Source organism: Homarus americanus, unplaced genomic scaffold, assembly GCF_018991925.1.
Source record: "Homarus americanus isolate GMGI-L3 unplaced genomic scaffold, GMGI_Hamer_2.0 scaffold24057, whole genome shotgun sequence".
In the NCBI taxonomy this organism is placed as follows: Eukaryota; Metazoa; Arthropoda; class Malacostraca; order Decapoda; family Nephropidae; genus Homarus; species Homarus americanus.
In genome coordinates, this window is record NW_024746050.1 from 424,481 (window position 1) to 430,732 (window position 6,252).

The following is a 6,252-nucleotide window of genomic DNA, read 5'->3' on the forward strand; positions in this document are numbered from 1 at the left end:
TATATGGCTGATACATGACTTAATGACGAGATTACTTAAGACGGGAGATGACACAAGCCAAAGGTGTACTAAAATCCACCAGGTGAACTTATTGAGAGAGAGAGAGAGAGAGAGAGAGAGAGAGAGAGAGAGAGAGAGAGAGACGACCACATTTGACCAACACTGACGCAGGTACAGACACATCGTGGGGCCAGTATGTAACAGTATGTGACCAATATGTAACAGTATGTAACAGAGATGTGACCGAACATCCAAGCATGGCCAAGAGGATAACGTGAAGTAACAAAATGATGAATGTTACAACGTTCTGTTATTAAGTACAAGGCCACATCTTGCTAGGCCAGGGCGACCATTGCTATCACAGGGCGAACCTCACTCGTTTACACAGACAGACAGAGACACGCAAACACACAGACAGACAGAGACACGCAAACACACAGACAGACAGACAAGCAGACACATATACACGTAGACACGCAGACACACAGACACGCGGACAGATAGACAAGCAGACACACAGACAGACAGACAAGCAGACACATATACACGTAGACACGCAGACACACAGACACGCGGATAGATAGACACGCAGACACAATAGACAACACACAAACAGAAGCACACACACACACACACACACACACAGACACACACACACACACACACACACACACGTTCCAATACTAGTAGGTAATTACCGAACACCAAAACTCGGGAGTGAGCGACTCTGCCAGCAAAACCTGTTTATGGTAATGGTAAGACATCAGAGAGACTATACCATTACCATACCTCTCACTTTTACCATGGTCATCAACGGGGCCCCGCGTACGAGCTACCCTAGCAACACAGTTTTTCTTAATGGTGACTATTTTGACTTGGTGAGGTGATCTGGTGTTGGGAGTGTGTCGAGGCTCGCCCCTGTGTGTGTGTGTGTGTGTGTGTGTGTGGTGTGTGTGTGTGTGTGTGTGTGTGTGTGTGTGTGTGTGTGGGTTTGTGTGTGTGTGTGTGTGTGTGTGTGTGTGTGTGTGTGTGTGTGTGTGTGTGTGTGTGTGTGTGTGTGTGTGTGTGTGGTGTGTGTGTGTGTGTGTGTGTGTGTGTGTGTGTGTGTGTGTGTGTGTGTGGTGTGTGTGTGTGTGGTGTGTGTGGTGTGTGTGTGTGTGTGTGTGTGTGTGTGTGTGTGTGTGTGTGTGTGTGTGTGTGTGTGTGTGTGTGTGTGTGTGTGTGTGTGTGTGTGTGTGTGTGTGTGTGTGTGTGTGTGTGTGTGTGTGTGTGTGTGTGTGTGTGTGTGTGTGTGTGTGTGGTGTGTGTGTGTGTGGTGTGTGTGTGTGTGTGTGTGTGTGTGTGTGTGTGTGTGTGTGTGTGTGTGTGTGTGTGTGTGTGTGTGTGTGTGTGTGTGTGTGTGTGTGTGTGTGTGTGTGTGTGTGTGTGTGTGTGTGTGTGTGTGTGTGTGTGTGTGTGTGTGTGGTGTGTGTGGTGTGTGTGTGTGTGTGTGTGTGTGTGTGTGGTGTGTGTGTGTGTGTGTGTGTGTGTGTGTGTGTGTGTGGTGTGTGTGTGTGTGTGGTGTGTGGTGTGTGTGTGTGTGGTGTGTGTGTGTGTCCTCCCCTTTAGATTACAGTGACACCAAGCCCTTAAGAGGCGGTCACCATCTCACAATATATTACCATAAGATCAATAGAGGTGTGGTGTGATGGGTTATGGTGGGTTGTGGTGAGTTATGGTTGGTCTGTGGGGAGTTGTAGTGGGTTGTGGGGAGTTGTAGTGGGTTGTGGGGAGTTGTAGTGGGTTGTGGGGAGTTGTAGTGGGTTGTGGGGTGTTGTAGTGGGTTGTGGGGAGTTGTAGTGGGTTGTGGGGAGTTGTAGTGGGTTATGTTAGGCTAGGCTAAGTGAACGGTCAGTGAACTAGTAGTGGGGTCAGCAGAACACCTGAGACAAGGAGTAAATATACCTGGTTTACTTAATGACTCTCACCTCTGCATATCCTTACACTTGTTACAAACAATAACAACTATGACGATTTGGCAGGTCAGTGAATGTATGGAGGAGTGTGAGGTTGGCTTATTTATTTTTACCTGTGAACACCTGAGGTTAATTTGTTTTTTTTACCTGTGGACACCTGGGGAGGGACAAGGGTAATAATTTTCCCCTGTAAGTGAAGGCATATAATAACTCCTGGATGTTATTTTGGTGTTTTAATTTAAGATAATCAGTCAGAGGTGTTCTTGTATCTTCACTTCCGAGGAATAATCACTGTAAGAAACTCTATAAATGTTTTATAAAGCTCTGTGTCGTGGGAGCTTGTACAGTCGGTTGCACTAATACCTGGTACAGCATCTCGTGCGTTTGTGAAATGTGGCAACTGTGTAGAATGATTATCTAGCATCCTGAAGTCTGGCTACTCTTGTGAGGTTCCTTCTGGTCATTCCGGGAGTTATAGGCCGGATTGATAGTCATTACGAAGCACAATGCCAATTGATAGTGTTCGTGCTGGTCTATTAATAGTCATCCCGATAAACGAGGTATCGGAAGGGAACCGTACGCATATCCCTGAAATGTTGGAAACAACATCGGGTGGCTACCCCCACCCGATAGCTGCCTTACGACAAATAATAATCATCATTATATTTTATGAAAGTTCTTCCAGTACTTTATATTACAGATGTCTACGTTAAATTATATTATTTTTTTTGATAAGAACAATTAAAAGAAGTGTTAATACGGATAAATGAACTTTCACAACACTGTAATGAACTTGAAACATTATTGGAATGTTGACATCACAGCTCCGACTGCTGTGAGCCTCATCTTCAATTAACAATTACTTCTGTTATCATTTAAGGTATGTTTCTTATCTTTATTCATTCATACAATATTTTTGTCGTAGTAGTAATAAAATTTCAACCATCTGAACCACGAAATTCACTATGTTTTCCGGAATGAGGCAAGTAGATGGTAGGCAGCCACCAAACAGGGAGGTATTGGGAAGATATTGGAAGCATAATGTGTTGTCTAATGGTAGACCCTGCTGCCATATATGACCAAGTCCCAGGTTGATGATCTGTCTTTCTGCCTCATTTACACACAACTGCAGGGTCTCAATTGTTTCTCTTACTATTGACAAGACAACATACTGTACATATAGCGTTTCTAACTATTGATTGTTATTATTTTTTCTTTATTATCATTATTACAGTGTTGTTATTATTGTTATTATTTTATTTTACTTTAAATTATAAATTTTATTTACTATGAATTACTATTATTATTATTAAATTTTCGCCCCCCAGGCCCCGATGTGGGTCATTGACCTGTGCCCAGGTGGGCTAATCCCCTTAAAAAAAAAAGAAAGCCAAGTGAGCTCACTCTATCTTGAGTTAGCAAGGAAAATATCACAGTTTTTGGTCCAGTAATATAGTTTAGTATAAACGTTAATATTTATTTTCAACAAGATATAAGCTAAGGTTTATGACCTACAATGTCTTGTGTGTGTCAGGCAGAAATATGACGACATAAGTAAGCATTAGATTTCATTTTCTTTATTCTTTAACTTAAATATTTACTGTCACTAATAAAATAAAGAATAAGTACAGCTTACTATCAATACAAATAATTTGCTCTAAGATTCTGCAATACTCGGCTACATCACAGTTTTAATGATACTCACAACACCACTCTTTGGTTAAAAAAGTCTATTTACTTTTAATTTTTACAATTGATATTTTCAGGCCTTTCTTTTGCTATCATTTATGGTGTTGCTTGTAGACCTGTCCTCACTGATTGGCCTTCGCTAAAGTGCCATGTGTTGGGTTTCAGACAGAGCTGCAGAACGTTCTCTTACTACCTCCATGTTTGATAACACGCGAGCAAACATTGTTGCCAAGTACTCAGATGAAAAAATTATCTATTTTGTTTCGAACAGATAATAAAGTTCAATTTTATAAAAAAATATATTTTACAATATATTATTGTGCCGGTATAAAATAGCAACTAAATATCTCTCTAAATCGTCTTTCTAATTATGTGAAATAATACATTTGGCACACGCGCATGGCCAAAAAAAATTTTGCCATCCGACACGAGCTGCCGTGTTTACACGCTCATGTAAGGGTCTAGGAATATGGCACTCAGCGTTGGGTGGTTGCATCCCGACACACGATCATCGAGATGATGATCGTGATCGTCATTATCGTCGTAATGACTATCAATACGGCCCTTAATACGATATAAACAAACACAGAGGTGCCACATCTCACAAAATGCGCCAGCCAGTGTACCAGGTGTAAATGCAGGCGACTGTACATGACTCCTCGTGTTGAGACCATCGCTGACCAGGCCATGGTGGTAGATTACTTTCACTCCTGGACAGAGGCTGGTTCATTGAGGTGACATTCCCTCCCTCCCCTCACGTCTTGTAGGGCAAAACCGCACTTAAGCTAATCCAACAGGTTATTTAGACGGAAAAAAAAAACTTGAACTGCTGGAATGTTGTATCGACCATCACTCACACGGCATGACAGATAAGACTCTTGATTATTGTATATATTTACTAATGTATTTACTTACCTGTCCCTCTTGACCAAAATAATTATCTAAATTTAAAGGTTTTCTAAGGTATCTGTTAACTCCTGTCATTAACCCAACCCAACCCAACCCAACCCAACCCAACCCAACCCATTTAACCTAACGTCCTCACCCAAAATTTTGTTCGGGTGATTAATCTTCAGGTGAAATAAGCTGGGAGGATATTGTTCGTGTGGTTTTAGATCTCTTACAGGAAGAAGGTTTCTGTGTAGGTTGAATTCAGGTTGTGTAAATAAAGCCGTGACTAACTCTTGACTACACCACAGCGGATGGGAGGGAGTATCACGTGATCAAGTCTTAAGTTAAGGTTGAATATTCTTAACACGAGTTTTCAATCTGACAGAATAAGGAAATAATCTTAAAACTATGAACCACAATGATGAATTAATTGTGAATTCTTGAGTACGATGACTTAACACTTTGAGGAGGATGAATTAACCCCTTGAGTACGATGACTTGACCACTTGACTACTATGGTTAATCACCCTGAGTACTATGACTTAACCACTTTGAGTACGATGATTTAACCAAGGGAACAGGTCATCGTCTTCAAAGGGTTAATACCTTTTACTTAATCAGTTTATTATGTTTGGAACCTCGTAGAGTTTATATAATGTGTGACTATTTACCTCTGTAGAAACATGTAGATACTTCTATAAAACCGCTGTAGAATACTTGTTTGTTGATCTGTGAATAAATAACAATAGATGTAGTAATAACTTATTACTGTCGTCAATTCTAATGTTTATTCAGTAACAAAACAAATGCAAGTGCGTCAGAAAAAATGTAAGTTCATAAGAACATAAGAAAATAAGGAGTCTGCAATAGGCCGGTTGGCCTGTGCATGGCAGCTCCTGTCGAGAGTTACTACCACTCTCTATTATCCATGAATCTATCTAGCCTCCTTTTGAAACTTTCCAGAGTTCCCGCACTTACTACAAGGTTGCTAAGCTTGTTCCACTCGTCCACCACCCTATTTGTGAACCAGTTTCTTCCTATCTCCCTCCTAAACCTAAACTTATCTAACTTGAATCCGTTGCTCCGAGTCCTATCCTGCTCGGATATTATAAGAACTTTATCTATATCCCCTTTATTGATTCCTTTCACCCACTTAAATACTTCTATCATATCTCCCCGCACTCTTCGTCTTTCTAGGGAATGCAAGTTAAGTTTCTTTAACCTATCCTGATATGGAAGGTTTCTAAGTCCCAGAATCATTTTTGTCATTCTTCGTTGTACCGACTCTAGTGAATTTATATCCATTCTATAATAGGGGCACCAGAACTGAACCGCATAATCGAGGTGCGGCCTGACTAGCGCAAGATATAGTTGCAATAAGACCTCTGCACTCTTGTTACTTACACTTCTAGATATAAAACCCAATACTCTGTTTGCCTTATTTCGAACATTAACGCACTGTTTTCTAGGCCGTAGGTCCGGGCTTACAAGTACCCCTAGGTCTCTTTCACAAGTCGACTTCTCTAGGTTGATGTTGTTAAGGCTGTATACATTATAAGTATTTGTTCTTCCAATATTAAGTACGCTGCACTTGCTGGTGTTGAATTTCATTTGCCATTTTTCAGACCACCCCTGCAGTTTATTTAGATCCTCCTGTAATGCATTTGCATCCTGCCCTGAATTAATTTGCCGCCCTATTTTGGTGTCATCCGCAAAC